Source organism: Poecile atricapillus, chromosome Z (genome assembly GCF_030490865.1).
Source record: "Poecile atricapillus isolate bPoeAtr1 chromosome Z, bPoeAtr1.hap1, whole genome shotgun sequence".
NCBI classification, from domain to species: Eukaryota; Metazoa; Chordata; class Aves; order Passeriformes; family Paridae; genus Poecile; species Poecile atricapillus.
Window position 1 is genome coordinate 62169271 of NC_081289.1, and position 19522 is coordinate 62188792.

The 19522-nt window shown below is 45.2% G+C and overlaps 1 pseudogene; it reads right to left on the reverse strand.

Moving 5' to 3' along the window:
* Nucleotides 1–10934: 10934 nt before the first annotated feature.
* Nucleotides 10935–15893, reverse strand: LOC131572587 (inositol 1,4,5-trisphosphate receptor-interacting protein-like 1; annotated as a pseudogene).
* Between the last annotated feature and the right edge of the window lie 3629 nt (nucleotides 15894–19522).

The window sequence follows — 19522 nt, forward strand, 5'->3', positions numbered from 1 at the left end:
AGGGAGCAAATCCTTAATGGGAGGTTCTGCTCTAAACCCATGGCCATTTCACTATCTTGTGCAAAGTATCACCATCCCTTCACCAAAGAAAGAATATTTTGGGAAAAATCAAACCCTTCCCTCTGACAAGTTAGAGGCTTTTTTAAATGTGTTTGTGCATCCATAAATCTCCAGCTCTGACCCAGGCAGGATGGTGCAAAGGCTCCAGGCCAGGGTTCAGGCTGTTGCTCTCACTGGTCATTCATACAGAATTGTTTCAAATTATGGCTCTATTTTACCCTCCTTGATTTATTAATTCAGCAGGTATCAGCTCTGCTAAGGGTATACTTATCCTTACTCAAACAAATAGCACAGGATTGCAGTGGTATAAGTAGAAATAAGATCACAGATTAGAAGTAAAAAATCAGAACATGACAAAGCAACTGCCAAAAATACTTTCATAAGCACTGATCCTGTTCCTTCTGAAGCTGACAGAAACATCGACATATATATCAAAGCTAATTAAAACATTACAGAAAAACATCTCAGTAATTTACCCTGATTTGAGACAAGCTGCTTGGTTTCTCCAGAGGGCTGCTGAAGTGGCAAGTTTTGGACTTTACATCCTACAAGCCTGACTGGCACCAGGTGCTATCTATTGTTTCCCTCGTAGGAATCTGTATATTAAAAAAATATCACTTTCTCTTAGGAAGCCCTCAGGTCTCACTGCCCAGGTTCACTCTGGATTTTTCTTTATTGGACACATTTTAAAAGTTATTTTAAAAATACCAATGTACAGGACAGCGGGCCATCGTAACATCATCCAAAACAACAACCCTGTCTCTGACCACCACAGTCTGTTTTCTCTCTAGTCTGCCCAACAGTCCAGATTTTGGGTATCAGCACTTCTGGATAAAGGTTGTGATCTGATTAATGCCCACTCAGTATCTTTTTAGAGACTGTACTACTCATAAACTAAATCTACCCTATATCCACTCATAATTAGGCAGCAACTAAAACTCATAAATATATCATATAACTCACTTTCTTCAATTGGTTTGGTCCCTCAAGGCCCAAAGAAGCAAGCAGCAATAACAAAAATGAATTTCCATTACTGACACAAGAAGACACAGCTCTGACAACATGATATCCATTGATGAAGGGAATGTCATGTATCACCATGGAGCCTGTAGGACTTTTAAACACTGACTGAACTTAAAGAAGAAACAGAAATTGAATTCTGTAAGTACTGAGTTATAACTCCTGTCTGGCAGCCAGCTGCTGCTTACTTCAGATTAATAGGCAGCATGACAATGCTCACATCTAGCCTGAGGTGAAAACCAAAGGAGAAAAGGTTTGTCCAGCAGGTGACTAAAGGAAATGTGCTTGTTGAGAGTTTTCTTTTCAAATATTATTATTAGAGATATTACACTCTTTGCTCTTGAATTCAGAGGTTACACCCCACACCCTCTGCTACCAAACAAACAGCTGCAGCAAACCATTCTTTAGGTAAAACATACACTGAGAAATATCAGGTAGTTCAGATCATCACAGCTCATTTACAGCATATTGTAAATGAGATTATAAACTGGTGACTATAACCAAATTACCCCCATGAGGGCATAAACATTGGTGAAAGCATATTTCTAAAACTTCTGCCAGCAGCATGTATTATGAATGGAAAATAGTTCCTTCTTTAGCAGATCATTTAGGAAAATCTTAGTACAGAAATTACTACAGCCAGGGCAATAAAATAGAATTTTTTGCATTCCATAAAGTTAACATTAAGTATTAAATCTAGGTAATTAAAAAAAAATATTAAGTTCACAAACACTTCTGATTCAGTGTTTCAGGTAGATACTCCTGGATTATTTGCAGCTTAAAACCATTTTCATTAAAAAATTGCCTTAAAGATGTCCCATATTTCCCTGAGCTAACACTTTCCTGCCTTAATTATAGTCTTGCATCTAATGTATAAAAGAAGTACCCGGAGATACTGTCCTTCATTGCCCCTAAGAAGTGTGACTTTTAGATAAGTCAGAGCTGCTTTAAAATCTTCACTACTCACAGAGAACTGGGTTGAAGGAGGCCTTTAAACATGCTAAGAGCCTTTTAAAAGTCATTACCTGGAATTACAGAAGAGCTGGCACAATTCATGCTTTGTGTCCTGTGAGAATTCCTGAGCTCTGATGTGTGTTCCACACTGATCTGTACTGCAATTCTGCCATTTTATACCCCGCCAAACCAGTGCAATGTCCCAGTCCAAGGGTGGGCTGAGGGACAGAGCACTCACATTGTTCCTCACTCCTGTGCTTCTTGGGTTGTTATTTGTTCTGGGGAGGTGCAGCCCCATCCCCAAATCCAGCAGCTCCTGACACGAAGGGAGGACAGGCAGGGATGAGGAGTGCAGGGACAACCCCAGCCAAGGGCCAAGCAGCTGCACCGGTTTTTGTGTGAGAGATGTTGGATCAGAGAGAGTAGAGGCAAAGGAAATCCAAAGATCCATCATGGAATCCTGTCAACTCCAGTGCTGAGGAGAGATGCTGTGCAGCAAGCATGCAGCATCCAAAGCAAGCTGGGGCTAAAAGGGGTTCACCCACTGCCAGCACCCAGGTAATTCTGACTGCAGGGTAGAAAAATGCTCAGGACAAAATATCAGAGCTGAGAAAAACACACATCTCAGACATTATCTTTTCTCTTATGACATGTAGGATATGCACCAGCTAACTCTTTTTATTTTTTTTAAAACTGATAGCATAAAGAAGCAGATGCTGCTAACCTCAACTGGGTTGAGTTGTCCTTATGCCTATGTAGTCCCAGTGAAATTAATTATTATTTTCAATGAGCAAGACACTTCCATCCAAAGAAAAGTTAGAATCAAAAACTAAGGAATTTTCAAACTTTGCATGCATGGACTCACATCTGCCATGATATTAAAAGAAAAATAAAAAAAGGTTTAACAGTGAGATTAATGGGAAAATGTGTTCACCACAGACAACATAACCAGAGAGTGAAGGAGGTGACTGCTGACACTTTGTGGATGCATTACAAGGTAAAAAGTGTCTGGTGAAAGAAATACTGCATTTTGACATTCAAAGCAGTAAATCTTTTTAACAATCCCACAGAAAAAAAAAAATCTCTTTGCCATAAGGAATACAGCAAACAGAAAATGATCATATGATAATGATACAGTGAGAATTGCCAAGAAGGCAGAGCAACCTGCAGACTGAATTAATACATTGTCTCTAATTGAAAAGCTAAAGAATAATAGATGGTCCCAAAGCCCTGCAATTTAAAGTAAGCTGCACGTTGTGAATGTTTTCTGATAGCAAATGTTGACAAAGGGGCAGCAGAGGTACATGGAAGCAAAAACTTTCTCTGTATTCAATGCCTTTCAGCAGGGAAAATTAGGTGAATCGATATATAATTTGGCATTTAATTTACCATTTGAGCATCATAAATGTAAGACAATGTTGGCATTGGGGGATGATAGTAGCAAATGAAAGCAAAAATTACTTGTAATAGAACGAAGCTAATTTGCACATCGTTAATCTACCTGCCCCATAATTTAAATGCATAATAACACTAATCTCTCCCCATGTCTCAGCAGTAGCTGAATGACAGTGCTGTTCTGTAATCTTACATTATGTATTCAATTCTTTTGGAGGCAGGGCTGATAAAACCAACAATTATTGAAATTGCTCAGTATTGCCCGCACAGAGCCCTGCTTGTGGTTGCTTTCAGAACTACGCCTCACTTTGGCCATCTACATGGATGTTAGATATCTTCCTTAGAGTAGATTATGTTTTTTTCAGATTAAAACCTTCAGACAGGATAATTTACTTGCTTCAGAAAATGTGAGCTTGTGAACAGGAATGGGCTTTTCTCTGCTAATTTTTTTGAAAAGCTGCTACTTTCCGTGTAAGGGCGGCAGTTTGAAGAGGGCAGTAGGTGCTTTTCATGATCCCATATTGTTTTTGCCATCAGCAGAAGAGTTATGACATGAGAACTGAAAAATCACCAAAACCTCAGCCTCATTTTTTCTCGCAGAGTTGCCAGGGCTCGACTGCCAACAAACTCACCATCTGCTTGGTGCCACCAAGGGTGTTCCCACCTCAGGAAGGCTTCACACCTGTTGGCGGAGGACAGCCAGGCTGTGTACATCCCAAATCCAAAGTTTGGGATCTGGAGACTGGGTTGGGCTAAATGAGAACGAGACAGTCAGTGGGAAGGGGATTGTCCCACTCTGCTTTGCATGAGGACACCCTCACCTCAAGTTCTGGGGCAGCTTTTGTCACTATGATGTAAAGAAGACATGCTGTTAGAGAGCGTCCAAAGGAGGCCATGGGCATGGTGAAGGATCTGGAGGGGAGGCCATGTGAGGAGCAGCTGAGGGCATTTGGTCTGTTCAGCTGAAGGAGACTGAGGCCAGAGCTCATGGTGCTCTTCAACACCCTCATGAGGGAAGCTGAGGGGCAGGCCCTGATCTCTGCTCTGCTTGACCAGGGACAGGACATGAGGGAACACCAGAAGCTGAGTCAGGGGAGAGTTAGGATGGATATCAGGAAAAGGTTCTTCTCCCAGAGGGTGTTGGGGCACTGAGCAGGCTCCTTGGGCAATGGTCATGGCCCCAAGACTGCCAGAGCTCCGGGAACATTTGGACAATGCTCTCAGGGATGCACAAGGTGGGATTGTTGGGGTGTCCTGGGCAGGACCAGGAGCTGGACTCGACCCTTGTGGGTCCCTTCCATCTCAGCTGATTCTGTGATTCCACAGTTTGATTTTTGACCTCAACTTCAGGCAATACACACAAACATACTAAAAGAGAGAGCATAAAAGGCAGAGCAGCAAGCAGCCAGCAGCTGGAATGTCTAAAATTGAAGGCATAGGGGGGAATCTAAATTCATTTCCTGTACACACATACATGAAGACACACTTTTTAAACATCTGATCACACGCAGGTTTTCCACAGGGTGCCTTGGAAGGCCTTTGCACACAGGACACCACTCATGGGCAGCTGTCCTCCTTCTACTTCCTCTACCCCCATCTCTCTTTACTGCCTGCTGCTCACATTTCTTCTGAAGCCAGAGCAATTAGCTTTTCACACAGGGCCTCTATGACATTATTGCTTATAGTACGGTACCTATTTTTGAATTAATAGCCTCTGTCCAGTGAACAAATACAAAAATGGATACACACACAGCCCAGCTTGATTCCAATTGTGCTCAGTGTATCCGCCAGTCCAGATACCTAAGCCTCAGGTGAGGATGTAATTAGTGATCTTCACTGAAAAGCTGGTTTTCCAGGACCAGGGATCAGATAGGAACACACATGGGCAAGAGAAGTTATTTGTGTATTTTTGTTATTATTAATATTATTGCACCTTAGTGTCCAGAGCTATATTTTCTATACACAGAGTTGCTTGGTTAAACCACAGAAAAGCTGTATAAAATTTTTCAACAATAAAAAATGAATTTCCAATCAACATGCATCATTCCTTTCAGACAGGAAAAAAAAAAGGTATAAATAAACTATAACTAATTTAGAGACTTTTAAAATGCCTTTAAGATTAACTAAAATTTAAAATAAAATTATAATTTCAAACTAAGAAGTCAGCAAGTTTAACTTCAAAACTCATGAAAACCAAGCTCTTTCAGAGTTTTGCCATGGAAAAGTCCAGAATCCATACATTTTACAAAGAAGTGGAAAAATGCTGATGTGATGGTGACAGCTTTCAGTAGTTTGTATGCAAAAGCCAGTGTGTTAACTAAATAAGCTTTCTAAACAATAGCACTCCCTGACTTGAAGATTTAGGAGTTTTTTGTTTTAAACCTACTTTGGTGCATACATTGTTCTCTCCAATTAGTTGCAGTTTCCTGATGAACTCTGGTATTTCTAATAAAGGGTCTTGGCTAGTTTGATTTTGAAGCAATTGGTGATTTTTATGGGGAAAAGTTAAATGAGAAACTCTGAGGATGTTAAAAAATTAAATTATCCATTTTAAACAAAATTGCAAAAGAAGGTGGCATTATATCTTGATGTCTCCATCAAAGGATCTTCCTCATTCTGCAGCACAGGTTTCTGATACTCAGACTTTCTTCTGTGCCTCAGGCAACCACCAACCACAGACTGAGTGTGAAGACAGGCAGGGAAAGAACAGCTAGATACAGCTCTAAAAGCTGAAGTTAAAAAGCACTTACTTTCCTACCAAGTTGAATATCATTGCCTTTCTTTCAACCTCCATAGCTCAACATGCTCCACCTGTTCCAAAATTTCACTGCTTTCACAATTATTATTCAGTGAAAAAAAAAAAAATTGACCTTGATTTTAGGTATAAAATGTCACTCTGAGGTATTCGTATGCACATATGTATGTGTATGGTAAAACACAAGCATAAATAAATAATTTTTAAAAATCCATCTTTGGTCACACAAAAATTGCATAAAGGGCATGCCATGGATTCAGGGTTCTGTTCACCCCAATTTCTAGATTAGGAATGGGGTCATCTGGATGGCTCTCAGGATTCGCAGAGTTACTGCCACGCTGACCACAAGTGCCTGAGATTTCTACCAGTCATTACAGCACGGAGGAGATCCTGAGGATATAGTGGGAGAAAAGCCTAGGGCTCCCAGGTTGTCGCTTCTTAAATTGTAATGGTATTTGTCAGCATTCAAACATTTCATTCCTCCTTCCCAGATATTTTGAAGCAGAAGTGAGTCAGAAAAGAGAGCCAAACTGAGATATTATTTCTGTGGCACGTTTATAAATACTCAGTTCCATAAGACAGCAGATTCAGAGAGCACTCCAAGGGATTGTCCTTCTTCAGGCGTAAGGCATCATCATGGAAATATGCCTTTGGCTGTTGCAGTGATTTCCCTGGATTACAACTGAGTGTAAGCCAACAAGCTGGAAGAGTTCCATAGCATGGGAGTGAAGTGTTTCAGGCAACCAAAGCTGTGCTTTAGCACATGTTCCTGCCTAAATCTACTCAGGAGGGAGTCCTTTTGGAGATGGAGAGATAGTCCTGCAGTGAGAGGAAATAATTATTTGTTGAATGCCAAAAATGCCTCTCACTGTTATTCAAGCTTTGTGTAAATAAGAAACCTACAAACAAAAAGTAAACTAGATATAAACAGTTTCTGATGTTACCTGGAAAATCTCAAAGAATTCAGAAGTAACAAAAGCAATTGCTAACACCTTTTGGAAGGCCTTTAAGTTCATCTGTTTGCAAGCTATGTTCTTGAATTTTTTATTTTTTTTTCACTATTTTACTGAAAATTAGGAAAGGAACTCAGTGCCTAAGCCCTTGAGAATAAATAGGTTTTGAAAAAGACCTTTTACTATACTTTTTTCATTTCAGAGGCTGATTAACAGAGAAAACAAGATCAAACAGGCAGAATTGGCTCTGCTTATGTCTGTATTGCTTTTACCTTTGCCTCTGCTAATGCTGTAGTCAAGCAGCACAGAAGCATGTTTCAAACATATATAGGAGAAAATATCTATTTTCATGAGAAATTTGGTAAAATACTACAATAGGTTCAGATATAATAGAGGAATGTGATTCCAGGCACATTTCAGTCTCACTGTCCAGGTGATTTCTCTCTACAGAGAGATTTATTTTTCTGTCGCACTAAAAAAATGAAAGAAATCTGGAATAGAAATGAGTAAAAGATTAAACTACTGTAAATCATTAAGTTGTCTTAGAGCAATTCACTTAAAAATCCCATTTACATCTACATTAGTTATAATTTCTTAGTTAAATAGTCAGTCATAGAATTTCATTAAAAAGCCCATAAAATATTTGCTTTTCCTTTCTTTTTGAGACTCCCAATGACTCCTCCATTGGCTGGCAGGACACAATAACACATTAAGGATTTGAACTTCTTGGCCACATCGATGTGCAGATCCCACCCTCCCCACCAGCTCACATCTAAAGTTGTGGGAAAAAAAACCCACATGTGTACCCCTCCCATGGGTACACAACAACTCAGCATGGTGCTCTCTGGATCTGTGCTACAATACGTCATTAATGACATTTCTGTCATGTTCAGAGTGATTCTTGCCCCATGGCATAATTAAATATTTCCTAATCTGAGAATACAAGTGTTACAGCTTCTCTCCTCTTAGATGTCTCAACTGAGGTACAAAGTTGGCTGTGAAGTATCCATGAAATCAACAAAGTTTTGGGGAAAGGAGCTGGCTGATGAAGAAAAGTTAGGCTTGCTAAATGTGTTGGGCTTGGCCAAACAAAAATGAAAAATAAAAGTAACTTGAAAGATAAACTGGAGAACTGCAAAGCAGGAATACCACTGGAGAAAACTGAATGGAACTGAACAGAGGAAAATTTTGATAAAATATGCAATAAAAACAAAGCACTGGTGCAGTTTGTCCCAAGGAATGGCTTTGTCCCCTCTGCTGCAAACCTCTAGCACAGAACAACTCAATAGGCTGCATCAGGAAATAATTCTGTCATGTTAGGGTATAATATATATAAATATATGTAAGGGGAATGTGTGTTGTATAATTTTATTTTGTGGGGAAATCCTCTAAGTAGGCCCTTTTCAGAGCTGAAAAGCCCTGGAATAAGGGCTCAGTGAGCAGAGGGCAGGTGTTCTCATTGGGGTAGCTTAGAAATTCAGTGTAACTTGGATAAAACACAAAGGGACAAGAAAGAACAACAACCCTTCTTCTTCAATAGGTTGCCAAAACCTAACATGGACAGAACATGCATAAGCTACTGTGAAGAAAACTACCACAGCCCAAAGCAGTGCACCCCTACCTTAGGACAGAATGGCATAGAATGGCTAACTGGCATTTCTGAAGCAGTTCAGAGGACTCAGGAAAAAAAAAACAAAAACGTGTTTGTTATGAAAATGCTTGTTCTTGGGAATTACCAAACAAATATAAATGACAATGGGAAGCTTGGCAGTGGTTAAACAGTCCCAGGTAATCCTCCATCCTTGCCATTTGAATCCTGAAAACAAACCTTGTAGATGGGAGAATGAATAGACACACTTGTAAAAGAAGGTGGGAGCGGTGATGTGAGGTTAGATGACTGTCATAGCACGGCTGGAAAATTGGCCTCATACTATGCTGCATGACCCAGAAGAAGAATAATATTGCTGAGAAATTAAGAGGTGGCTCTCATTCCACATGTAGGATTTGGACTGGTGGGAGAAGCTCTTTGAGTCCCTCTGGCAGTAAAGTGGCCCAATGGAAGAGATTCTGCAATCCCCTGTTGGAGCTAAATGTTCTTTGGGATTTTTCCCTCCACCCAACAAGATGTTAAGCCCCATTCTACCCCTCTTCTGTCATCCAACAACTGTGTGTTTATTGAGATCAATTCAGCTGTATGTTTGCTGCCTGTCTGCATCAGTCCTTCCATGAGCAGCAGCCTTCCAGTCCTTTCCTCAGACACCACTGATGTTTCTGATACCACTCAGTAGCTGTCATCTGCAAAACCATTCAGAGATGCTGAGGAATCAAATGTGTCCAATCCAAAGTGCCATTTCACTACTGAAATTGGCCCAGAAGTTTCTAATTTTCCCTCAAAAAAATCCCCTTGGGAAAGATATTTTACCAAGTTTTTACCTGATACAAAAAAATAAATATTTTATTCTCCTCAGTCCTCCTCCTTTCATGAAGGAGAGGGGGTAGAAAATTAAAATCTTTAGTTCCATTTATTAAACGCCTGGCTCATGGATGAAGCAGAAAATAGGCCATGGGTTTTTTTCATCAAGGAAAAGAAGTGAAGGAGTAGAAAAAGTAGACAAGTGAGCAAAGGAAAACAAAAAAAAAACAAAAAATTGTGCCTGATTTTACATTAATTTTCCCTTAATATGAAAATACAGCAAATCACATTAAGTTTACAGACAGAAGCCTTTCACTCAGAACACACCCATTCCTCTTTGTAATACAATATAAGTAAGAAAGGATGATTTATTTATATTACACTGTTTATAGATAGTTTATGTATTTGTGATACAGAAGTCTAGATTCCTATGCTCAAATACCTTGTTTTTGGTGTCATTCTTTCTGCCTAATAGCACTGGAATTAATTGAACTAAAAAGAAAATTTCAACATGAGAGCAAAAAAAATAAGCTAGCCTAGAAAGAACCAAGAAAAATATTTGATATGCACACATAAATAAAAGAACAACCCTCCACCCTTGGAATAAAATGGCAATATAACCAACTGCCACCTGTAAAAAGTACACGTTAGTTTCAAACTTCCTGCTCATCTGAACGATGAGAATGACGGCATCCTCTTGCTTCGCCACAACCACTTGTGTAGCAGGCCTCTGGGGGAGCGTTCATTTTTTCTGCTCTTGAAAGAGTTTCCCAGCACAATGACAAGACGTCCTGCATTAGAAAGATGTCTTTTGTGTGACCAGTTCCAAGTATATTGCTCTGTCTGCTTGTCCATAAATAGGCACAGCCACACAGAGTGCAGTGATGAAGCGCTTTCCAAGAGTCACAGGCTGGTGTTGTTGGCCTTCCCCTGATTCTTACCCATAAATCCTCAACCCAGTCTGCACCATCCTTAAGCTCTAGACAGTTGGAAGCCCCTCTTACATAGATGGTGACCCCAGCGCCTCACCTTCCTTGCCTGTCCCTTCTGCAGGGTTATATATATATGTATAAATAAAACAGAGGGTGCCTATGAGAGGGGGCCATAGAGCAGACAGTTTGGGAAGTCTGTGCCTTCCGAGTACCTCCGGCAGTGCGGGAAGGAAGAGGAATTTGGATCTAAACGGAGGCTGTGTCCTTGTCCTGTGCCTCGACAATTCCAGACAGCCCATGGGAAATGCCTCATGGCCTCTCCCTTTATTCAAATAACGTTTCAGGACTCCTCTGTGTCTTTTCCGGACATAAACCTCAGGTGCTGTGAATTTTTCACACACAGGGAGATGCCCTGATCCTTCAGTGCCCCTTCTCAAGCTCTTCTCTGCTTTCTAACACATCAGGAGCCCCGTGTCCTTGCTGCTGCACAGGTCTCCCATGGCTCTCTGCCAGCCGCACTCCAGAGCTCCCAGCTCCAGCTGGCAGGGCCTCAGCACCCGCCCTGCGGCCTCCCGGCTCCACGGCCACAGCTGGCCCTGCTTGCGGCCCTGATAGTGGCACTCGTGGCCCCAGTGCTCTCCAAGACCTTTGTCTGGAGGCACCTTCCTGCGGCCCTTCAGGCTCTGCACGGGACCTAAGCACAGGCCTGCAGAGGGGCTGTGTGCAAGGGCCTGCGGGGATGGCACCAGGGCCGGTGGCTTCCCACTGACAGAGCGTGGGCTCAGGCTGGGGATGGGGAAGAAATTCTTGGCTCGGAGGCTGGTGAGGCCCTGGCCCACGCTGCCCACAGCAGCTGTGGCTGCCCCATCTTGGCAGGGTTCCAGGCCAGGTTGGACGGGGCTTGCAGCAAAGAGGCCTAGTGGAAGGAGTCCCTGGCCTTGGCAGCAGGGCTGGAAGACGGCAATTTCTAAGGACCCTTCCAAGCCAAGCTGTTCTGTGATTCTGTCATCACAGGGGCTGGCGGCAGCTGGCCTGAATTTCTCCTTAGAACCAGTTCAGCACTCTAAGCTTGGCTGAGTTCAAGGAGACTGTCCACAAAGCCAGATTCACAGCTTGTGAGATTTACCAGTTCTGTAGGTCTGCTTGAGATCAAGAAAGTCTAGCACGATGCAGATTCTGCAAGATTGCACTTTATTGCCTCAAGAGCAAAGCATTTGCGGCTTGCCACTCCTAATTGCACTAACTATGGAACATAATGATGTATCCCCAACAGACAGAGACAACATTTATGGCTTTACTTGTATGTTAAAAAAGAAGTTATATCATATATGTAATATATTAGATATATATGTTCTAGGTGTAATCAATATGTTATCTAAGTTATAGCTATTTTTTGAAAGTCTTTCTGGATATAAATGCACTAAGAGCATGAACATACGTCACAACAGATAGTGACACTAAATTTGTGCTACACTGTAGTGTTGAAACATAATTACATATACAACTCTTATCATGACATCCCAATTACCTATTTTGTGTTTTTGATATTATTTCTCTTACTATACTGGTTTTTCATTATACTTTAGTTTTATATATGATAACAGATAAGCTTTACAGTATATAATATCTATGCACCGGAGATATATATAGATACATAGGGATGAAATAAAAATTTGTATTCTCTTATATATACAAATTTCAGGTCAGCTCCAACACAGTTGCTACAATGCTGACCTAAAGGTTTCCCTTCCGGGGACAAGGAGCAATGTCGTCCATTGACTGCTCCTGGCCATTGCCCAGAGATTGTGGAGTCTCCCTCACTGGAGAGAGTCAAGGGCCATCTGAACGCAATCCTTTGCAATGCACAGCAGGAACACCCTGCCAGAGCACCCCTGCACCAGTGATGCGATCCCACCGGTGCTGCTTCCAAACAGACACTCGTCTGGGATTCTGGGGTCGGCATCTTTGCTTTCACATGGTGAAAAATGAAAAAAAGTGAAAATGGATTCTAAGAAAGAGGTGGGGGCAGTCACAGTCCTGGTGCTAATGGCATTCTCTCTCACAAGTGCCCTGGCCGCCACGGCCTCTTCAGCTACATCAGCTTGGACTCCCCGAGTGTGCTTTTGCTCTAGAGGAAAGGTGTGGCAGCAATGGCCAGTGCTGATTGAACAGCGCCTTCTCCGTGTCCTGCACGCTCAGCTCTGTGTCAGCTTCTCCCCGGGAATCTGTTGACTCTCCACGCACACGCCACAGAGCAAAGCAAGGAATCAGAGTATTTCCTATTTTGTGGTCCTGGATCTTTGTAGCCAACCCGCTCATCACTGCAAGCAGTGCTGGGGAGACTGCTGACACAGCCCTGCTGCTGCTGCTGCTGCTGCTGCTGCTGCTGCTGCTGCTGCTGCTGGCATAGTGCTGCTTCACAGCAGATTTCCCTTCCCTCTCTGGGTCCCACATTCTTCCCTCTTTTCCCATGTACTCTGACGTGGTTCTCTGCCGCCAGGTGCGAGCCTCACAAGCAGAGCTCTGTGCGGGAGAAGCTCTTTCACTGTTCGTTGTTAAGGATTCGGTGGAACCACTGCTGCAGCTCCACATACTTATTCATGGCCTGGGAGTGGACAACCGGATCCATCACCAGGTCATGGAAGAGATTGCATGTGCCAGCCGTTAGGAGCTCTGGAGGCAAACTGATCTCCTCAGGAAGCCTCCGGTTGCCCACAATGAAGAGGTTGAGGCATCTCACTTCCACACATGTGCGCAGGCTCTCGCTGATATCGATCAGTCGCATCACAAAGTGTCTCCTGCGCCACTGTGACACGGGCAAGATATTCTGGAGGTGCATGACAATGGTCTTCATGGTATAGATGGAGAAGCCTAAGCCCAGCTGAAGACGGGTGAAGAACTGCAGGCATTTAAGGTGCAAGCTGTCAGGAGGGGCCCGCCTGGCGATGTACTCAAAGAACTTCATCTCTGCCACGGCGTAGGTCTCCGGCCAGGTCGTGCTTGTGGTAAAGGCTTGCCTAGGCTGGCTGCTTACAAAGACGTGTGAGCTGCCTTGGCGCACCCCAAAGAGCACCTCAATCCGGTAGCTTTCTGTGCCATTGGTCGCCTTGAACTGGCAGGAGCGTCTGGAGGGCAGCAGGACTAAATGCCAATTGTGTGACTGAAACAAAGCCGGCCGGACTGCTCTCAGTGTTGGAGTTTGAAATACAGACTGTGTGCCCTTGTTTTTAATATTTAGTTCTGGGATCCAAGAAAACACTGAATTTCATATAATATGAAATTCATGATCATGTTTTCATGGTGATACATGAAAACAAATGTTAAAGTTAGATAGAAAAAGCTAAAAGTGTAGGTGTGTAGATTAGAAAGTTTCTTAAATCACTGGGTGAAAAAAATAGTTTAGAGAACAGGAGACAAGATGGAGGATTTAGGGTGTTGTCCCTTGTCCTTTCTTCTTTCTTCTTCATGTTCTTCTCCTAGAGGTTTTTGGGTAATAGTGAGTGATTGGATAGAAAATGCCGCAGTGCATCACAGAGGTGATGGGTCATTGGGTCATTAAGAAAAATAATATACGTGTCTATTGTCAATTGGATAAAAATAAGTATAAAGATAAAAGAACTGCGTAGTTCGGGGCCATTTTGTGTATCAGACACGAAGTGTGCCACAAGGCCTTGTTTGTACCATCAGAAGAAAGAAATGTACCAAATTGCAAAGATTAACCTTGTAACCAGCCTGGAGAGACCTGTTAAGTTTTGTAAGGATCCTTCAATAAACACGAGAAACAAGATTCTAACAAGCTCGAGAGTTTACTTCAGATCATAAAGACTGAGATAAGTGAAACTCCCCACGAGGGAGGATCCCAGAAGAATTCAGCCCAAAGAAAGCTGAGAGACTAGAGAAAAGTTGTATCCATAGAGAATTGAGCCCAAAGGAGGCAAAGAAAAGAAAGATAAATTACACTCAGCAGTTGGTAGAACCAGCGGCCAGATTTCTGCACGTCCAGGTAGGAGCCTGTGCACAGGGTGTGAAGGAGGCTGGGATCCTGATACCTCTTCAGCTGCTCCTGGGGGTGGTGCAGGAAGCACAGCATGTTCTCGCCCCACTGCTCCCTGGTGCAGGTGCACTCCTGCTGCATGCGGATGGGGAAGTTCCTCATGCACTTCTTCCCTGCAGTGCCCGGCTCTAGGTGGAAGCTGTGCCCTCGGGGAGGAGTCATGGGTAGGAGCACCCGGTACACAGCATCCTGCTCACGGGGGCTCCAACCTTCAAAGGCACTGCCCACCCCAATGGCTCACTGTAGCAAGGGGTAGAAACTGCTGGACAAGATGCGTCAAGAGTAAATTGTGAAACTGTCCACCAGGTCAGTTGTCCACTTGCACTCTCTCTGCAGGTCCTGTAGTGGCCACTCTACGCAATCCATTACCATACTTCCAAAGTTCTCGTCATGATCATGGTCTTCTTCCACTTCATTTCCGACATCGTTGTTGTTCGCTGCATTTGCAGCCTCATTGCCAACTTCATTTCCAACGTCACCTTCTTCGTTAGCAGCAACATGGTCAACTTCCTGCGCGTGGCCATCTGTATTGTTGTTTTCCTCTCCGTTCACATCATTGTCTTCTTCATTTCCAACATCCTCATTTCCAACACCTTCTTCGTTTGCATGCACATTTCTGACTTCCTCTTCATTTGCGCCATCGTTTGCTTCTTCATGCTCCTCTCTCCTCAGGCTCCTTTTCCTCCGCATACACCAGAGGGCCAAGAGAAGGAGCAGGAGCCCAGCAACAGTCCAGAGCTGCCAGTGCTGCAAGGCAGAGCAGAGCAGCTCTCCCCAGGCCCAGACACCCTGCTTCAGGGCCAGCTGCTCCACCTCCCGCTCCAGCCGTATCTTCTCCTCTTCCTGGAGCTTTGCACGTGCCTCCATTCGCAGGCGTGTCACCTCGTCCAAGCCATCACTCACGGGCTGTGGGTACTGGACGACACTTTGCAAGAGCAAGAAGCACAATACCCACGTATCCATGGTCTGCAAAAGGATGGAGAGAAGGCCTTGAGTGGTGCATGGAGGGAGGCAGCTGGCAGTGGGGGGGAGCAGGGATGGCAATCCCAGGCATCTGGGGCCAGGAAGGACAGGGCCCCAGAGAGCTGGCAAGCAACGAGGCCTGTCCCGCTGCCGCAGCAGCAGCAGCAGCATGATGCCCTGTCCAAGGCTGTGCCATGAGGGGCTGTCGCTGCCTGCAGGGGGAGAAGCCAACCCCGGGTGCAGCGTTCCTGCCCTGGCCCTTATCCCCAGCCCAGCCTCCCCGCCACGTGTGCACTCACCTCTTGCCCAAGCAATACAGGGCCAGCGTTTCCTGCTGGGGAGTTTTAGAGCTGCCCCCATTGTGACACGTCCCCTGTGATGTCACAGGTGTCATGGTACAGCACAGCCAGGCCAGCTCTGCCCTTTGTCCCCGAGCCAGCTCAGCCACCCAGAGCGGCTCTGGTGTACTGCTCAAGACAGCTTTTGAGTGAACCTTCTTCAAAGAACTTCTCTTGGTCTTTCTTTTGCCTCTCTTATCAGCTGCCTTCCATTGGCAATCTCATGGATATCTATGTTGGAAGGCAGCCTTGAGGATCTTGGAGTCTAAGCCTTGACTCCATGCTGAGCTACAGTTAAATCTCTGAGTCTTCAAGGTTTTAAAATTCGCAGAATTTCACATAGTTCAACTGTATACTTAGCCCTACCTTCTCCACCAAGTAGCTGGGTTCCAAAATTCTACATCCACATGACTTTTCACTCTGTCTAAGGGTGGGGACTCAACCATATTCTTGGGTATCCTGTTCCCAGATTTGATATCTTATTTGTTGAAAGAATCCAGTCTAAATCTGTTTTTGTGCATCTTGTGGTAATTTCCTCTGGTCTTATTCTTTGTTGTATTGGAGAATATAATGACCCTCTCCTGTCTACAAGCTCCATTCAGGGAGATGTAGAGAACAGTAAGGTCCCCTTGAGGTGCTTTTTCTCTGTGCTCAACTCCTGCACCTCCCTCAGCTGTTCAAGCATCTTCATGTCTTTCTTGTCGTCAGGGGAGCATAACTGAATGCAGGATTCAGTACAGCCTCACCAGTGCCCTATGGGGGAGGACAATCACTGCTCTCTTCCTGCTGTCTGCACTGCTTTTGACAGAGGCTAGGATGCCATTGACTTCTTGGACACTTGGGCACAATGCTGTCCATCACCCAGCCAGGGCCATTTTATTCGTAGCTTTCCAGCCCCTCTTCCTTCAGGCTATAGCACAGTATGGTGGTGATCTTGCCTTCAGCTACATCATACAGGTGGACTTGACCCATCAATTACACCTTCCCAGGTCCCTGAGTACAGCCTTCCTTCCCTCAGGCTGATCAATGCTCCTGCGTTACTCATTTTCATTTAGATTTAACTCCATTCTATGACTTTCACTTGAAACCCTCTCCCCACATTCCAAGATGTGTCGTTCTAATTAGGAACGGCGGAAAGAACGACACGGACTCTCAAAGGAGTCAGAACAGGAGAGAATCTCTAGTTTATTGTTACAGCCATGTTATATAGACTAGTTCGTCAAGAGTACAGAAAGGAAACTCTTATTGGTTAGTAAAGTATTACATTATCATCATTGGTCAGTGGGGTTTACCACCCCCTGACCTTCTCCTGTAAGGAAAACACAGGAATCAGAAAAACAGCACCTGCAGGCTGTTTTGTGTCTTTGAGGATTGTTTTGAATCCTCCCATGAATTTCCCAGGCTAGCTTCTCAGGCAGGCCTGTCAGGCCATGGGCCTACAGCCTGCTCCAAAGCTAGCATCCACAACTCACCTTTTCGGTTTAGGAAAAAAATAAAAAATGTACAGTGTTTGTAACATCCTGCTGGGCCCTTGCAGGAGGGAGAACAAACACGGCACAAGTGGTTTCTTTTACTAGATATTGGAATGGATACTAATTTGGAATTTTGGTTTATGATTTTGATGTTTAAAGATTGTTTTCCTTGCAAGGATTTGACGGTTGAGTCTAATATTTTTAATTCAGTGAACTAATACAAAACATTGTTAGTCTGTTCAAACTGACAGTCTAACTTGTCAATATAGTAGTTTAAAAGAACACTAAAGTGGTCACGGTCCGCGCACGCGCGGGCTGCACTGACGGGCGCGGGGGGGAGCGAAGTTCGCTCCCCGTCCTCCCCGCCGCTTCCCCGCTGGAGCGTGGGCGAGCGCGGGGCAGCGGGGGTGTTGTGCGGGTCCCGCGGCCCTGCGCTGACCCTCGCGGCTCGCTCTGCGCGGGGCGCGCACGTGCGGGGGGAGCAGGGGCGTCCGCGCGGGTGCCGTGGTTTCGCGCCGACCCTCGCGGCTCGCTCTGCGCGGGGCGCACACGCGCGGGGGGAGCAGGGGCGTCCGCGTGGGTGCCGCGGTCTCGCGCCGCTTCCGGCGGCACAGAAGAAAGGAGCTCAGAGGGCGCGCGCGCGCGAGCGAACGGGGGCTTGGGCTCTCCCCCCCCCCCCTCGCCGCTTTTCGGCCGGCACTTTGGATGGGTGTGTGGGGGGGGAATGCTCGCCACGGCTCCGGCCCCGGCTCCAGATCCGGGCTTGGGCTCGGCTTTTACGGGGTTTTTGCAGCTGACTGGAGCTAGGGGGCCCGGCTGGCCGCCCGGCCCACGGCCGGTGGTGGCGGGCGGCGTCCTGAGTTAGCTTTTTCTTCCTTCTTTTCCACCTTTTCTCTCGTTTTTTTCTCACCGCTGCTGCTGCCGCTGTGGGGACTCGGGGCACCGGCGGAGGCTCCACGGCGGCCGCTGGCAGCAGTGCTCGCAGCGGGGGCTCCGCGGAGGGCGCAGGCGGAGGGGGCTCTCGCGGCGCTGGCGATGTCGGCGCCTGCGGGTGTGGTGAAGGCAGAGCTGAGCGATTTTCGCTGTTCTGTTGTTTTTCTGCTGGTAAAACTTGCACGCCGAGCTCTGGAGATGGCGGGCGCTCAAGTTTTTCTGGAGAGGGAGATCTCTGCTCCACAGATTGCTCCTGCCCGCTGCTAAAGTTCTCTAAGGGTCCGGGCAGAGCTGAAGGATTGTTACACAGTTCGGTTTCACTGTTTTTAGGCTGGCACTGTTCCAGTGCCTTAAAAATCACTCCCCAAGTTGCTGCTAAGCTGCACGCACTGGTATCTCCCGCAGCTAGCTTAGTCCACAGGTGGTCTCCCACTGACCACCAAATCTCAAGGTTAAACACATCATTCACAGTCACAGCAAATTCCTGCGCTTTCACCCAGTGGAACAAAGCGCGTATATCTTCTTTAGGAATACAGAGTCCCATGCTCAGCAAGGCGTCTTGCCATGCAAGGCTGACGAGTTGCTCATCAGCTAAATCACAGTTCTCCATTATGAAAAAATTTTTAATCTTGGCGGCTCCGCGAATGCAATTATGCAAACGCTATCGGCTTGGACCCGGGATTTCAAGCTCTGCTTCACCAAGATAGCCGTTCCAAGCCCGCTCTCCGGCAGGCTCCACTATCCCGTTGGTTAAAAACCAGCTTCCTCTTGGAAAGCCCGGGAGAATTCCACTTTCCCCTCTAGGGGGAAGGGCTGGTGTTTTTCCCGCTCGCTGCTTACCCTCAGGGGATTAGCAGATGTCTTCACGTCGGTTGTTTTCTGACCTCGGGGGTCGGCTGCACATCACGTCGGGTTATCAGACCTCGGAGGGTCGGTCCGTCATCACGCGGGGTCACCAGATGTCGTTCTAATTAGGAACGGCGGAAAGAACGACACGGACTCTCAAAGGAGTCAGAACAGGAGAGAATCTCTAGTTTATTGTTACAGCCATGTTATATAGACTAGTTCGTCAAGAGTACAGAAAGGAAACTCTTATTGGTTAGTAAAGTATTACATTACCATCATTGGTCAGTGGGGTTTACCACCCCCTGACCTTCTCCTGCAAGGAAAACACAGGAATCAGAAAAACAGCACCTGCAGGCTGTTTTGTGTCTTTGAGGATTGTTTTGAATCCTCCCATGAATTTCCCAGGCTAGCTTCTCAGGCAGGCCTGTCAGGCC